The sequence below is a fragment of the Agelaius tricolor genome, unplaced genomic scaffold (assembly GCF_023055355.1).
Source record: "Agelaius tricolor isolate 1412-34295 unplaced genomic scaffold, bAgeTri1.0.p SCAF_16, whole genome shotgun sequence".
Lineage (NCBI taxonomy): Eukaryota > Metazoa > Chordata > Aves > Passeriformes > Icteridae > Agelaius > Agelaius tricolor.
Window position 1 is genome coordinate 16802459 of NW_027269276.1, and position 17398 is coordinate 16819856.

The following is a 17398-nucleotide window of genomic DNA, read 5'->3' on the forward strand; positions in this document are numbered from 1 at the left end:
CCACCTTTTAATGGCAATGATGTGATCCTGCTACAGCTGCAGTCACACAACTGTTAGGGTTGAAAGGGACCCCTGGAGGTCACCTAGTCCAAGCCCCCTAATTAAAACAGACCCTTAAAAATTACTAAAAGCACTATTACACATCTCCCAAATGATGGTATTACTGAAAATACAATGACATAATCCCACCCTGTCACAAGGAAGGTGAACAACGCTGGAGCAGGAGTCAGGCACAGTGAGGCAGAGCCCCCTGAGCCCACAGGCCCCACTGTCCCCCGCAGTGCCAGGGGCCCATTGGTACCCAGGACCAAACTTTGGGCCACACCCATCCCTGCCCATCCACCGGTGACATCAAAGGCCACCACAGCCCCGTGAGGACCCTTCCCACGCTCACCCCATGCCCCAGAGGGACAAAGTGGCCGTGGGGGTGCTCTCCCATTCCCCCGTCCCACGGCCTGTGGCAGCCATGCTGACCTGTGGGTGCAGTGTCACCGTGTCCCTGTGCCCATGGGCTAGCCCTCACACCCACGTGCACCATCCAGCATGGGGATCAGGTATATCCCATCTCCACGCTGCACAGCATGAGGGCAGGGGACAGGAGGGGTGGAAGCAAGTTAAAAACACCTCTTAGCTCAGGTATTTTTTAGCAGCCATCCCCTACCTGAGGTCTGCCATCCTATCCCAAGTTGGCAGCTAAGCTCAGCATCTCTCTGTCATGAAAAGTATTCACGAGGTTTGCGGTGGAGGCTGGCAAATATTTGCCAAGGATTCTTCCAAATCTCCAAGCCCGCCATGAGCTCACTGCAAATTTGTTTGCTGATCGTGGTCCTTGGACTAATTTGCAAATGGAGAGCAAAGAAAATGCAGCTGTACTGTGTAGGGGAAGATGAACAAGCAGGATCCTATTCCATGGGGAAGGCAACCCCACCGACCCTAACGAGGGCTCATTAATTAACACCTGCAGCACTGGTGCAACACCCAGCTCCTGATGCTGATTGTGGCCAGGGAAGTGATGTCTCAGCAAAGGCAGCACCAGGGAATGGGAGGATGCTGCTGGGGATGGCAACAGCAGCACCTGCAGGCTGCAAGACCAGTGCTAGCCCCAGTCTGACCTGTCTGTGTGGCAAGCTGCAAAGAGGTGCTGGGAAAGCATCCTCTCCATTTCCCTGCTCCCTCCCCAAAGCAGTTCCAATCAGAGTTTCTCCTGTGGCTTCGCCTCTGATTTTGGCACCTCACCAAGTTCCAGCCTAGGCCAAGCACATCGCTAATTAGCTGCACTAATTAATCACAGTTTCCATTGTTTATTCTTTTGTTCTCGCAGAAACGCCCATGCTGCCCAGTTTGGTGAGCTGCCATGGCATTCATGGAGCACCAGCACAGCTGGTGGAGCTGACCCCAGCGAATGTGGGTCACTGGCTGCTGGGCTCAGTGCTGGAGACCAGAACAGAGCCCATCCCTGGTCCTGCTGGAAAGTTAGTGAAAAGCCAAAGCCATCAATTCTGGCCTGAAACAGTGTGAGATTCACAACCCCTCTCACACTTCCAGCCTGGAATTCCTCATGCCAGCACAGCTCAGACCATATTTCTGAAACTTCCAGGAGGCCAGGAGCTGCTGGTGGGTCATTTAGTCCATTCCTCCTTTGGGAACTGGGATTTACTGTACCTAAAGTATGCCCAGTCACCAAGCCTGGCCTCCAACATCTCCAGCAAAGCCAATTCTACAGCTTCCCTTGGCTTCCTGAGGCTACTGCCACCACTGTCAGGGCACAGTGTGGGCTGCAGCTCACTTGCCACCATCCTTGATCCCTCCTGCAGCCATCAGTGCCACAGCCCATTCTTCCTCTCTGCAGCCATGGGGATGGCTGCCTGGCTGCCACTCCATCAGATCCCCCCAGGGAGACACCCCACACTTGCTCCCAGGAGTGAGCACAGCAGGCAGAGCTGGCACACAGCCCCAGCACAGAGGCAGCCATCCATCCTCTCCCCAGCTAATCCCACCGAAATCCTGCCTTTGTGCTCATCACATCCACTGCCTGAGCATTAGGCACCCGCCGAGCCCGAGCTAATCTCCAGAAAGCTCCCTCACCCAGGGGGGTTCCCCTTCCCTTCCCTGGGCAGCCCTGGCACCCCAGAGGCATGGGGGGAAAGGAGGACATGCTGGCTGTGACTCCTTGCCAGCGCTGGCATGATGTGCTGGGAATGAACCCAACAACCACTCTGCTCGCTCCCTCTTGTCGGGGATTTTTTAACCAGGTATTCTTTGGAAAAAAAAAAAAAAAAACAAACAAAAAAAACCACCAAGGGGAGGGAAAAAAGAACTGTTAGTCCAAAGGAGTCTGTGTTGTTAAACACAGAGAAATCCAAGTGTGAAGTCCAACAGAGGCCAAGGTTTCTGGGCTTTGACACAGCTGACAAGCTAGAGCACAATGAGAAAATACGCACACAGAAATAGCCAGGCAGGATAAAGGATTTACTGCTCCTTTCACAGAAAACAAAAGAATAGGCTTAAACACTCCATTTAGGAGTGGTAAAAAAAATAAAAGAAAGATAAAAACCAGATCTGCAGGAAGAATATTTGAGTACAGGATTACCAGGAGGTGAAGAAAAACCAGATCCTGCCTGTCCTGGGTGCAGCAGGGCAGCAGCATCCCCAGGGACCCTCTCCCCAGGCCCAGCAGCAGTGTGTGTGTGCAGTGAGCACACACACAAAACACCAGGTCTCACTTCAGAGCCACCCAGTCAGTTCCCTCCTGCCCTGGGCCAGAGCATCCCAGCACAGCCCACATTCCAGCTGTCATGCCAACATCTGCATGGTCTCACCTCTGGAGCATTTCTCCTGGGCTGATTCTGGCTGTAGGATTGCCCTCTTCATTCAAATCCCTCTCCAGAGTCCACTTCCCCAGTGCCAACCACCCCAGCTAATGAGGCTGAGGCTCCCTGCCTTTCAGACAGGCTTTTCCATGGTAGGAAGGCTCCAGGCTCTTGGCTGCCCTCCCTTCCATAAGGGAGTGATCTCAGAACACCTCTTGGGACCTCAGCTGAGGAGGCCTGATGGAAAGAGAGCTAGGGCTGGCAGGGGCTTTGGGAACAGCTTCCTCCCATCATCTCTCCAGGTGTGTCCTCATTGAAGAGAGAAGTTTTCAGTTCCCTCTAAGTTTCCTCTAACTTGTGATGAAAGAGAAACTCTTTGGAGAACAGACAGGAACCCAGTTTCCCTGATGAAAGTACTGCAGTGGGATTTTTTGGGTTTCTTTTCTTCTGAGTAGCATTAGCCAGAACAGAGCTTTGCAACCAGGCAGGCAGAAGGTCTTACCCTTCCCATGGCAGGAGACCAAATCTCCCAGCTGGAGACCAGGACAGAAACCAACCCTGGTCCTGCTGGGAAGTGAATTAAAAGCCAAAGCCATCAATTCTGGCCTGAAACAGCATGAGATTCACAAACCCACTCACTCCATCAGCCTGGAATTGCTCATGCCAGAGCAGCTCAGACTGTTTGTGTGGAACTCCCAGGAGCCATGGGGCTACTGGTGGGTTATTTAGTCCATTCCCCCTTTGGAAACTGGGATTTACTGTGCCTAAAGCACACCCAATGGCTAAGGTCAAGCCTGGCCTCCAACATCTCCAGCAAAGCCAATTCTACAACCTTCCTTGGCAGCTTACAAGCTGCTTAATTGCCCTGATAGTTATGCATTGAGGGTTTTTTTGTGAAAAGCAGCTGATTTCTCAGCAGCAACAAATAGTTGGGAAAGCTTTCTCTCTGGCAAACACTCTCTATTGTTCATCTCTTTCATATAAAACGTTCCTAATGAAGAGGGAAAGCAGGATCTTGGCTTCTTTCAAAACAATCTGAAATATTATATTAAAAACATGCGCTGAGTGTTGACATATTTAGCGCATTGCTTTATAAAACAAATTGCCCAAGCTCATTCAGAGCTTGACACCATTAAGACAACACAGAACTACAGGATGATACCACTGCAAGAAGTGCCACTCTGGGGAGCTGTGGAGCACCTTGGAGCAGCCAGACAGTCTTAACTTCATCCTAGTGAGAAGTAGAAGCCACCAGCATCATCCCCTAAGAGAGGGATGCACAAGCAGCACTCATCATGCTAATGTGACAACTACAGCAGGTTTCAGACCATGAATCCTCCCCACCCAAACCCTCAGCTCTTCATATAGGCATCTCCAAATATCCAGTGCTGGGAGGACATGGTATGTACAAGGCTCTCACAGCAATGGATCTGTGCTGTGGGAACAAAGCTCAATGTCTCCCTCAACACACCAAGCCAAATCCCTTGGAAGTAGGAAGGTGGTTGTGGTGGCTGGCCAGGTTTCTCTCCACACCTGGCATAGGCAGGGTCCCTACAGAGCCCCCTCCTCTCCTGCAGTGTCTTTGAAGTGCTCCGGGCTCTGCTGCAACAGGATTTTTCAGACATTAAACTGATGCTCAGAAAACAAACAGACATAGAGAAAGCTTTCATTACAAGGCTGGTTCATGTCCAAGAGCAGCCCAGGGGCCAGCTAAGATAGGCAGTGGTGCTTTAACAGCCTCTCACCAGAGGCCAGTGTGAGCTATGGCTCCCTGTGGGCTCCCAGTCCATGCCAGTTCTGCACTCACTTTGCAGGAGCAGGGCAGGAGAAATGAGCAGGTTTTATGGCACATTGGCTCTCCTCCAGGGACCGAAAGCTTTGATGCTGACAAAGCCACTGCATCCTCTCCTGCTGTGAGGGTGCCCAGACAAGATATTTCTGGGTGCATCTGGAGATGCTGCTGGTCTCTGTAGGGACATGTCAGGGGTGATAACCACCAGCATGATCCCTACCTGCTGTGGGTGGTGGTCCTGGGGGATCACATCTTCTCCTCCAAGCAGGAGACCAGCACCTTAGGGGGTCTGAGCACAGGGCAGGGAACACTGCAGCCATAGTGTGTATGGAGCATGTTCAGGTTTGTGTACCTGTGACCTAACTCCATCTGCACTGTGGGCAGCTGACACAAGGGCCTGGTTCCCTGGGACACGTTGGTGTAGAACCAAAGACAACTGCTGCCCCATGCCAGAGTGACACTAAAACCCCTCAGGCACGGCACAGACCCTTGGAAAACCTGGTGTGCCTCAACCTCCTTTAACTCAGGACCCTAAACCCTCCAGGAAGGTCCAGCAACTCCTCATCATTTCCACCATCTCTAGCCCCCTTTGGTTTTATCAGCACCAGTGAGTGGACAGGCTCCCTGCAGCGAGATCCACTGAGCACAAGGCATCACAGCAGATCAGAGAGACCAGGGCTCCTCCTCATTTATATTCCCCTCCAGCCACAGCCTTCAACATGGCTGAGGAAGGCAAGGCAAGACAAGGCCTACAGAGAATGCCTAAAGATTATTTCTCTCAGATTCCAATTTATTTTCCATCATTAATGTCTTTGAAAGCCCAACACGTCCTGCAGACAGAAAGAGCATGTTAAATGTGCGCGTGGTGGAGCTGCAAAACCACGGTGAACACGTGCCTGGCACAGGTACCCATCCCACCAGGGAGATCAGCACAGCCAAGGAAGGGCTTTGCTGCCAGAGAGCATCGCCCTTGCTCAGCAGAAGCTGTGGTAGAAGGCACTTTTTCCCTGCAGAGAGATCCCCACCGTGCACCAGAAAAGTGAGAGCTTCATTTGGGAAAGCGGAGGTACCACCAGCCCCAGTGCTGAGCATTGCACAGTGGCAGAGAGAAGGCAGGGCTGGGGGAGAGTGACTTGCATGAAGGATGAGAGGAGCTGGAGTCTTCTGTAATGGAGAGAAAATTGCTTTCGCCAACTATCTGCAGTTTTAAAGCAATTACATTTGGGGGGAAGCCGAGAGCATGTCTGAGCGCTACGCGCGTGGCAGGCGTGTTTTGAAATACAAGAACCAAGTCAGGAAAAAATAGAAAAAGAAAATGCCATTAAAAAAAAATATTTGATGCAGTAGGCACTGAGAAGATAAAGTATTTATAACTCAGGGAGAGGACAGATACTGGAAGCAGCCAGACATTCCAGCAATGGGACAACTGAGAGGAGGTGGGGCAGCTTGCTCCTATCTGTGGTCCCCTTCCCCCTGAGAATGAGAAATCTTCCTTGAGAAGGATTTCCTCTGAAAACACAGCAGCTGAGTGCAGCCTGGTCCAGTAGAAATAAATAAAATTTGTTCTAATTCAAACACTCCTCGCCCTCCACTTCATCTGCTCATGCAGTAGGGACAGTAACAAAAGTCACCACAGTGACATCAAGGTCAGGTCTCCATGGGCTGGGAGTGTGCTGCCCTCAGCCAAAACATGGAGCTGCCTTAATACTTCCCCTCACAGACCTGCAGGCTGACCCAAAACCCAGTAAGCACCCAGCAGCTACCTGTTAAAGCCTTTTCAGAACCAGATTCAGACTGGGAGGCAACAGCTTGATTTGGCCACAGATAAGACGCTCCTTCAAGCTGTACAAAATACTGCTGATCTTCCCTGCAAGCCATCACCTTTCACCACCATCCTTCTCCTCTAATCTGCTGGAATTAGGAAGGATCCCAGGCCATAAGCACATCTCCTCTAATGACCAAGGTGGCAGGGCCCGAGCTGCCCTGATCCCCAGAGCTGCTGCACTGACTGCTGCCGGCACTGCTCACACATCCAATTTATCAGGAGGCTGTCCCTTTTGCTTTCTGGCCACGCGCCTTCCCCTTGTCTTTATCTGCTCTGGGGACAAGTGTGGGAAGCAGAGAAGTGGCATCCAGGGCTTCTGGTGACAGAGTCCCTTTTCAAAGGATGTTGTTCAGCTGTTATTACCAACTCTCGCCAAGTGGAATTGAGACATGAAGTAGATTTGTGCCCAAGATAATGGCGTTTATTAGACAAGCTATTGAAGAGAAAACAAAAGCTAACAGTGGAGAGCCACTAAGAGCAAGGCCTAAAGAGAATCCATCACGAATACAAAGAGAAGAAGTGCTAATAGTTAGTGCTTCCCATCAATGATTTGAAACCTCAAGCAGTCCCTTAACGACTCCAGGAGAGTGAAGGTTAGTGTCACCCAGCAAGAGGTGACAAACAGCACCATGGCATCCATGCTCTCAAACAAAGCAGCATCCAGCCCCTTCTGCTATGGTCAGATGTGGCTGAGCATCTCTGCCCCAGGGTGGCAGCCCTCAGCTTGCCCACGACCCTTCTCCTCACCTGTATCAGCATCACATATCACCTATACAACACAGCACCTGTGCTATATGCTCCTAATGCACACAAGGATGCTCCAGAGCGAGGATCCCAGGAGGACTGCCCCCCACATCCTGACCTCAGCAGGATGGCAAGGAAGGAGAATTCCATCTCTGCACACCCCTGCAGCAACCAGGCCCCTTTTGGTAAAGCCCCCTGAGAAATGCTTTGGAAATCATGGGTCCATCTAGATTTTCCTGTTGGAGACCATCCCCTTCTTTCCTCACCAAAGAAGACAGTTTTGTTCCTGCAAAACCTTCCAATAAAAAAATGCATTTTTAATGTGAATGAAAGTCTTCCATAGGATCTTCACTGGCATGTTGGTTCACTGACAGCCAGCCCAAGCCCCTGGTGAGATTAGCTGGAGCCTGGCACTATGTTCACACCCTGAGGCACAGCTGAGATCTTCGGGAAAACGCAACAGAGATCATGGCTGCTAAACAACAGCTTGTCTGGGTCTTTGACAGATTTCTACTTTCCAATTTCCAGCCCAGACAAACAATATAGGAAGCCCCCAAATCCCCAGCTTCGAGATCACCAATTGAGGCTAGCCCAAAGAGATCACCAATTTCACACTCTTCATCCCGACCCTCCTCTCCTTTGCTCAAGGGCCAGGCTGGGGCAGCAGCACAGGGTGATGTGGAGGAGGGTGAGCCAGGCAAGAGCATGAGGGCATCCACACAGCCCAGAAGCTCCTGAGAAATTTATTGCTTGTGACACGCTGTCAAAGCGAGGCGCGTCTCATTAGTCAGAACCAAAGCAAATGAGAGGGCTCCTTAGCCAATTAAAAATTAAATAAATAAGGAAGGGATGCTCCGTGGGGCTCACCACCTCCCCTTCGGCCCTGCTGGTGAGTGGGAAACCCAAGGCAGGATGTAACACAAGTCTGAGTCACAGCTTTGTCCCCTTCCAAGATGGTGAATTCCCTACTTCCAGCGAGCAGCTGGGAGCAGCCAGTGACCACCAAAGCCTTGCTGGATCTGGCACAGCCAGATGGAAAACAACAAGCTTGAGGAGCCACACCTGACACTCAGGGAGTTGGAAAAGGAAAGACTTCCTTTCACAGCCCCTGGAGCATTTTGTTTCCTAGCTCTTGAAATGGATCTCATTGACTCCTCTGAGTGTCATTCTCTGCTAAAAATTTCTATTTTTAACAGCTTTTCTTTTTAAAATGACGTGGTTTTCCTTTGAGGGTTAAGCTGAGCAGGCACATGACTTTTTTGTTGTTTTTTCTTTGTTTTTTTCCTCCAAGATTTATCAGCCATTGGAGCAGAGGGCATTACAACTCTTCTCCAGCTTGACAGTAACAACAACCCTCTGGAGTCTTACACTGCCCTCCTCCCCACCTCCTTGCAGCATCGAGGAGTGGGAGAGCCCATCCCAGACCCCCAAACAGAGGTGAAGGGACCATTTTGAGCAGGCACTACAGGGCAAAGTTCAGCTTCCCCATCATGAGCCAGATTGAAATTTTACAAGAGCACAGAGGTGCCTGTTGGCAGCAAACATCCCAGCTCACCACATTCCAAATAGGTGCTGGAGGAACCCGAGGGCTGCAGACAGACACATGGGTGTTGGATGGATTGGTGGGGGCACCTGAGCAGAAAACAGGGGAGGCACCCTGAGAAGAGCCCTCCCTCCTCCACCCATACAGGACCCAGCGAGGGAGGGAGCGACCCCGAAGGATGCCATGCCTAGGAGAGACCCCAGCCCAGGGCAGACAGGGAACCCCCTCTTCCCACAGCACTCCCAAAATGTACCCCTTAAAAAACAGCACAGACCTGAAACATGAGCCCAGCCCAGCAGCATTTCCCAAATCAAACAATAAACAAGGAGCCGTTCCTTGCAGGTTTCCCTTACGCTGCAGGTCCAGATTAATGCCCACAGTAAACACAAAGGAAGAGAACCACCCTAAGGGGGATGCTGTCTGTTTAAAGGTACAAATGGATGGTAAAAGTAGACAAAAGAAGCTGAGCAGAGGCATGGCAAGTTTGGGAGCAGGAAGGGAGTGGGGAGAAGCCCATGGGCTCCGGTGTGGGAAGAAAGAGCAATGGAATTCTGCCAGGCATGCCCAGCAGACCCTAACCCCTGGAGCCATCCTACAGGGTCTGTCACCCTGGCAGGAGGGGGCATCCCCTTACCACCCCCAAAACATCCCAGCCCAAACAAGCTCTTCCCTCCTAGTGGTCCCCAAGGCCAGGCAAGTTGGTTGGGGCTCTCAGAACACAGGCAGCAAAACAACACTCCCTCTTATGGAAAAGGGCCATGACCCTGGAACGAACCCCCTGTGCCCAGAGACTATTGCTGCACAAGGCTGGTTTAACAAGAAATGGACATTTGAAGCTTAACAGCTCTTACCAGCAGATTCCCCCCTCTCATCCCACTGATGCTGCTTCCCATACGGCACACCCAGCTAATTAATTACAGAGCACAATCCAATCAGTCAGGCCATCCTATTGCAGTTAAAGGCATTTAAGAGATAATGCCATGAAACTCCAGACGGACTGGCCTGACCCCAGACCCTGACACCACTGGGGGTGTTCCAGGTCCAAACACCCTGGGAAAAAACCTTCAGCCTTGCAGTGCTCCCTGTGGGCTGGGCTTGAGAGTCCCTGCCGACTTTACCAAAGATGTGCTGCCCTGCTCCACTGACACATTGCCCCAGCCTGGGCTCGCTGCTGCCTGTGGAGCACACACCAGCCTGGCCCAACACAAGCACCAGTGACAGAGATGCCATCTGCCCTGCTTCTGGCTCTGAGTTGCTTTCAGCGTGGCAGAAGGACAGATCTGAAGGCCAGATGCCAGCCCATCTTCTCCCCACTGCTGCTACACACACCCCACATAGTCAGCTTCAGCAGTGGCTGCCTCAGGGTATCATGCACCACTGATGCCCATGTGCCAGGACAGCCTGATCCCTTCCCACCTCACCATGCACCATCCACCTCCCCACCACACCAATACAGAGAGAGGATGGCCCCTGCTCACCAGCAGCAGGGACTGGCCTCACTGGAGAGGGGCTTTGGTGGCAAGTGGATGTAGGGAGTGGCTAAAGGATGAGATGCTGTACTACCAGCCCCTTTACTGTTCTTATTGTTGGCTCTGATATGCTGATCTGTAGATAGGATGTTCCCAGCTTTGCAGGGACGGCCTAAATTTCCTCCCTGGGCTAAAAGTGTGGGTGTCCTCCCTGCTCTGCACTTCAGTTATTGGTTGAAGTTATCAGACCCTTTGACAAAGGTGGGGGCTTGCATTAGCTCAGCCCATTTGGTCCTGAATGAGCCACTGTCCTTCGCAGAGCCCCAGCAAGAGGTTCATACAGTGGGTGTCCTCTGTTCCACGAGCAGTCTTTGTTTCTCCATCACACCCAGGTGAAGCCCAGCCCCATCCACATACGGCTGGGATCCCTGCTGATTGCCAAGCTGTTCACTGTAAAGGTATTAAAGGAAAAACCCACGGTGCCAGGTCCTGATCATACTCCCAAGGACTCCGTGTGGTTATGCTGCTCCATGCTAGCTGTATCCCAGCCCTGATGTTTGATGATGAAAGTGGCTGATTCTGTGATTTGCTGATCCTACCCTTGGTTAGTTTTTCCTACCCAGAGTGAGGATAAGCTCTTGGATTTGCAAACATTTTGAGGATTGTGGTTTTAATTTTTTTCCCTTTATTGTGTATGCAAGCATCAAAAGCTCTTATGCCTTGATCCAAAGCCCAAAGTCAAGGCAGGGGATATATATCAAGTCTAGATATGTTCCTGTCACAGGCAGCACCAAAAGATTGTTGGAGTTGAAATGAGTGAGGGTTCTGCTCTTACTTGGTCCAGCCCATCTCCCAGATGCTTGACCTTCAAGGAGAAGCGAGGAGGAGCCTCTGCTCCTCAGTCTCACCTGCAAAATGCCTTTGTCAGAGACTCAGGCACAGTTAACTAGGACAAAGGACAGAAAGCCTCCTCTCAGAGCTGCCCTCCCTCGAGCCACAGCTAGCCAGGTACCCAGCACTCCTGCATCAGGGCCAGCACCACACAGGTCACAGCACCAGGAGTATCCACAAGGTTTTCACCCAAGCAACAGCCAACAAGTTTCACTAATGCAGATTTGCAAAGGAGGGATGTGACTCTGGCAGGACTGGAGCATGGCTACAAGCAAATGGCAGCGTTCACCAAGCACAAGCATGAAGGGAATGATGCCAAAATGCCATTAATAACTGAGTCTTCCTGAAAACACCATCTCAGCACAACTACAAAACTGACCGAGTTTACTGAATGTCCTCTCACAGTGTCAGAAAAAGACACCAGCAATTAGCAAGGGGGGCTAGAACATGATTGCTGTAGATAACACAGGACCAACACCAGACTTCTAACGCCAGCTGCTGTTTCGTGCCTGTAGGAACTGCATGAGGGCTGGCTTGTTGCACCCAGCACTGAAAAGAAGTACAGCTAACTCATTATGTTGGACCCTAAAACAAGGAACCTAACTACAACAGCACAACATTGTGACTTTGCCAGAAAATCAGGATACCATGTCCCCTCCAAGGAGCCAGAAGAGGTGGGGGCATGGTTTCTTTACAATATCTGTCCCATGGTCCCCAGGGAATGAGCACAGAGAAAAGCTCAGCATATCTTGATAAAAAATAAAATTAAATAAAAGGAAATAAAATTAGATATCCTTCTTCCTTGTGCTGGAGTGTCCCACACCAGGCTGATTACAGGGTCTGGATATAAAAAGGTCTCATTTTGTGGTAGCAATACGGCCATTGTGGGATGCCACAGCTGGAGGAGGTTATGCGACGACAGCTACAGCCCAGAAGACAGCCCCAGAGTGCCCTGGTTCAGGAGCAATTCACTCATTCTCAGCTCTTGGATGCCCCATAAAACAGGGCACATCTCCCAGTGGCCCTGCAAGGACTCTCATGGGAACTGACTGAAAAGCTGAGAACTGAAGTGAGACTGAAAACACATCAGCACCTCGCAGGTCACAGGATTTGAGGTTGTGCTACCAGCACCCTCTCTGCTCCAAGCCCACAAAACAATACACCAGAGAAAGTTCTTAGCCTTCAGCATCCATCTTCCCTTCCCACAGCTGCAGCAGCAGGATCACTGCTGGAGCCTGCACCGTCCCATTTTCTGTACCCTGATATGAACCCTTCCAATTAAACCACTGAACTGTTCCCAGCTCAGCCTCCCATGCATGAAAACGTCCTGTTATTTTGCACCTGCCAAGAGCTGTGTCCCAGCAGATCTATCTTGAACTGACACTTGAGGATAATTAAACCTCTCTCTCCTCCATTGGCAGCACAGCAGATAAAAGGAGAGCCCTGGGGCCCTCGAGTCGCTGTTGTGGTGGGTTGCTCCTGTACAAGTCGAGGAACGTGAGATGAGACTCAGTTTCTCAATAGAGACATGGGCAAGGGAGCAGGGGGCCAACTTGGCAATTTGCCCTAATTTAGCAGGGGAGCAAGATGTCAGAAGCACGCAGGCAGCTTCCCTAGCCGGGCAGATCCTCTGATGAACAGAGAGCTGAAAACAAAGTGTCTGGCTGGGATCAAATCGAACCCCTGCTGTTGCTAAACCTGGGGTAGCATCCGTCATGCAGCCAGCAGTCCCTAGGGACCCAGCTGTGATGTTCCAGGCACCCTTGGCATCTCCTCTAGCTTTAGTCCGAGCAAGGACTGGCTCCCATTGCCCCCACCAGCACCACTGGGAGCCAGATGCCCCACAGCATCAGCCCGAAGTTGGCTGGTTTTGGGAGCTAGCGGCAAAATGGGAACCTGTCACCTCACACCACACTCTGCCTATCTCCTGCGCCAGCTGCCTGAGGTTGCTGGATGCATCCAACCTCAAAGCCGAGCTTCGATCGGGGTGGTTTTGAGGTTGGCACTGAGCATCTGCCGTTGCTCCGAGCTGGGCCTCCAGCCCCTCGGGGCATTGGGGGGCCCCGAACACGGCGACCCTGTCTCCGCCTGCCCCACCGAGCTCTTCGCGCCGGGAGAGCCCTTCACTCCGCGGAGGGACCCTTCCCTCATCCCAGCCCCGCTGCGAGGGGATCCAGTCCCACTTGCCGAGTGATGCGCTGCAGAGCCGCAGGTCCCCGGGGACCATGGGTGTCCCCCCCGCCTCGGGGAGGATGGATGTTCTCCCCCCACCAAACGCCATGCCGGTGCCCCCGATCCCCTCCGCCGCCGTTACCTGCGCGGGCTGGGGCGGCGGCCGGGCGGGACGCGCCGCGCTGCAGCTGGGCTCGACTCCCCGCGGCTCGGCGCATCCTCCGCCGCTCGGGAGGGCTCGGCCGGGCTCCCTCGCCCCGCTCCCCGCCGCTCTCCGCCTTCCTCCGCGTTCCTCTCCCGCTCACCCGCATACCCCGGGGCTGGCGGCTACTGCCGGGCTCCGCTCGCCGCCGCGGCGCCGGCCACCTCCCGCAGCAGCCGCCGCCGAACCGAGGCGCCGCGCCCCCCGCCCGCCCCCGCCTCCTCCCCGCTCTCAGCCCCGGGATTGCTTTAAAGGGAGAGCGCCTGCATAGAAGGAGCGCTGTTTGACATCCCCTCCAAGATGCACCGCACCCCCGTAGCTCTCCATCACTCCCTGGGCGGCTGGGTGTGCCATGAGGCTGAGTCCCGACAGCTGGACCCAGTGATGGCCCTCGTCCCCCCTGCAGAGCCCGTTTTAGTGAGCGCGTTCGTCCACTCATCCAGAAAATTCTTATCCCACGGGCTGAGTTTGCCTTACCCCTTCCCAGGGCTGCAGGGAGTGAAGCCACCAAGGGTTCGGCACAGCAGACCCTGTCCAGGAGAAAGCTATGAAGCCCTTTCCCAAAGCTGACACCCTGCCACACTTCTGCTTCAGATATCATCGGATGTTTTCATTTTCTCCTGCCAATATTATCCTCATCCTTATTCAAGCGGGAGCCGAGGCTTGCAGGTCTGTGGGTTTTAATCAAAACTAGAATTCTCTTCACACAGTCACTTATCTCTATTTGTCTTGCCGGAATGAAGCAAGGTGTTTTAGAGCATTCCGGGGTGTGAGTGCATCCCTGCCCCGAGCAATCTCCAGCTGCCACAGTGAGGGCAGGACCCGGGGGCAGGAGCAGGCAGCCGTGCTGGCAGCTGGCTCAGGTGTCTAGAGCTGGGATCAGGGCGGTGGATTTGGGCTCTGCAGCATCCCACAGCCCTGATGCTCGCTGCTTTCCCGCTTGGTGTTTTTCATCAGCGAGCACCATCTGTACCAGAGCCGGCAATTGTTATGACCTTTAAGGCTCCATCCAGTGGCCACTTCCTTCAGATGCTTTTGTGTCTTACTACGATCCCAGGCACGCTGCCAAACTCTAAACGCACAATGAAGGCAGGGAACATCTTTCCTTCAGTTTCACAAAGGAGAAACATCACCAAAAAACCTGCCCCGATGCCAAGATTTGGTCTAGAATTATTCCTGTTCCATTAATACTAGAGATGAGTGAGATAGGAAAGCACACCTGGTAGGAGGATTGTAAACTAATTAATGCATAATGTTAATAATGATCTTCTTATTCCAGCTCTGCTTATTACCACAAGCTTTGCTTGAGTCCACCATGATGTGCTGCATAAAGCAGATATCTCCTGAATCTGATTTCCTGTTTGGAGATGATCTCTAGCTGAGAAATTACCTGCTCTCAAAACTGATTAGAGTCCTCATCAACAGATTCTTCACCCATCCTTTAGGCAGGCCCTAGAATATACAGGGAATTGAGAATAATTTCATGCAGGAGGTAAAATCTGGAGTTGGTGGCTCAGCTGTGTGCCATTCCCAGTGAAAATCCAGACCAAGCAGTGATGGCAGCGGATTCCCAGCCCTAATCCAGGTGCTCTGAGCCATCCTGCTCTGATCAGTGAAGGTTTTGCTCCTGTGGCATCTTCCAAGCTGGTAGACACCGTTTGCTGCCTCTGGTTCATTACCCCTTCCACCCCGAGCACTTTGAGGGGCTGTCCCAAGTGCCAGGTGACTGCCAGCCCCGGAATAGAGGCAGACTGTGTCAGCAGGCCCTGCCTGCAGGAGCAAGTGTTCCCTGCCTTGGGACACTGGGACCTCTAAGTTGCTGGCTGTGCACCATGCACCCAGTCACCCTGGAGGGAGCCTGGCATGCCAGGACCCTGCAGGCTCCCCCCCCAGATCCCTGCAGTTGCAGTCAGCTGGCATTCTGCTCTCTTCACATGGTGGCCTAGCTCCATTTGGAAAAGCAATGAGGTATTTTTTTCCTCCTCTGCTTCCCATGGTTAAAAACTGTCTCCTAATTTCCAGCCTACATTAGCCAGTTTAAGCCTATTTGTTCTTGTGCCACAACAGTCTTTTAGCTTAAATGGTTCCTTTCTGTACCTGGTGTTTACTGGCTTGATATATTTATGGAGAGTAATCATATTCCTGTTTTGCCTTTCTTTGCTGGGCTAAACAAGCCAAGTGCTTTCAGCTTCATCTTACAAGACAGGCTCTCCATTCTGCCCTATGCTAATAGCCCTCCTCTGTACCACTCCCAGCATGAATTCATCTCGCTGCAAGATGGGCCATCATGGCTGTGTGCAGCTCCCAGGGCTTGGCACAGCCACCAGTGCCCATCCTGCCTACCCTGGTGCCACCCCAAAGCAGCTACAGGCATGGCGGTGCTGCACAGCTGCTGGCCTTCCCCCCACCAGACTGTCACCTGGATGAGGTGACACTGGCAGGAGACACTGCCTTCTGCCTCTGGCTGGCAGCAGAAAGGCCAGGTGTTCCTGCACACTGAGGAGAGCTGGTTTCTCCCCTCTCTGCCACACTGCATTGGTACACGTGTGGAGCTCTCCCACAGGAGCTTATAAACTTCCATAGCCTTAAAGGAAACTCACAGAGGACGTGCAGACTCATCCCACTAAACGCAGGAGAAAGATGGTATCACCATGCTCTGATGGTCACTAATAACTTTACCTCTCCTGTGCTATTCTCAGCAGAGATAAACTTCCAGTGTCTGATGAGCCAGAACAGAAATATCCAATGGCTTTCTGTTCTTTTCTATTTTTGCTGCAAGCTGGTTAACCCTGAAATCCAATTACTGCTCATTATTCAGTGGAACTTGCCTCTTATCAAATGGACACACTGCAGGGCTGCTATGCTGACTCCTAGTGCTAATGGAGCCACAAATTACTCCTGCCACGCTCATGGACCCATAGGTGTGAGCCTGGGGGTACAGCACTCCACACACATGCAGAGCTCCTGGATGCTCACTCCTGCATCCCTTCCTGGGGCAGGCAGCCCATTGCTGCTGAGCACACCAGTTGTGGGATAATGCAACCACAAACTCCCCAGAGCAGCACTTGGCTCCCAAGGTTGGTGAGGCATGGTCTTGCTGGAGTCACCCTGCCCAGCCACCCATGGGTGCCGAGGGCCAGTCCCACTGCCTGGCACGGGCTGAGCAGGCAGCGAGCAGCCTTTAAGCTCCAGGGGTTCCGTGCACAGTGTGAAATGCCTGAGGCTGATCCAGGCACGCCTGCCTCGGATTAGCCTGGGAGGCTCCGAGTGCGGGAGTCTGGCTCCCTGCATTAGCACGGGAAGCGGGCGCGCAGCCAAGCCCGAGCGCCGCCTAATTCGCATTCGGTGCTGAATTCAGCAGGTGGGGAAAGGGAAGAAAAAAAGGCTTTGCAGTTTTCTTTGCTGATTAAAGTCATGGCACAGCAAGTTTCACCTACATTCGTTATCAAGAGGGGAGGGAAGGGGATGTTCCCAGCAGCAGCTGCTGTGATGCTCCCCATGCTCCCCCAGCACGGAAGAGGCAGCAGGCATAGATCAAACCTGCCTGTGACCCTGTGCTCCCTGGGCTGGATGCAGCCCCAGGGCCTGCATCAGTCTTCCTCTCTCTGGCATGGTCTCAGGGACAGTTTCCCTGGTGAGCCTATCTTAAATAGGTTCCACAATAGTCTCTTTTTCTTTCAGATGGTTGGTCAGTCCTTCTAAAAGACAGTTTAAGCTGATCCCCAGCAAAGAGAGATGTTGGGAATGGCTGGGGATGCTCCCACTGAGGCGTCCTGATGCCTGCCACACTTTCTGGCACTCAGCATCACTGGGTTGCTGGTGAGCCCTTACAAGCCCTGCTTGCTGCTCCCTCCCTCCCCACTTCTCCCTGCCTGAAATATCCACCCTCAAGTTTGTCTTTGACTGGACCAGTGAGTGATCCGGTGGGGATCCAGCCAGCCATGGGCACA

General features: G+C 52.6%; 1 protein-coding gene across 1 annotated transcript in view; it reads right to left on the reverse strand.

Annotated features, from left to right (window-relative positions):
• Positions 1-13601, reverse strand: part of LINGO1 (leucine rich repeat and Ig domain containing 1) — a 158586-nt gene extending 144985 nt beyond the window's left edge. The window contains exon 1 of the mRNA XM_071441800.1: positions 13389-13601. The gene's annotated coding sequence lies outside the window, so the exon portion shown is untranslated. The remainder of the gene's footprint in view (positions 1-13388) is intronic.
• Between the last annotated feature and the right edge of the window lie 3797 nt (positions 13602-17398).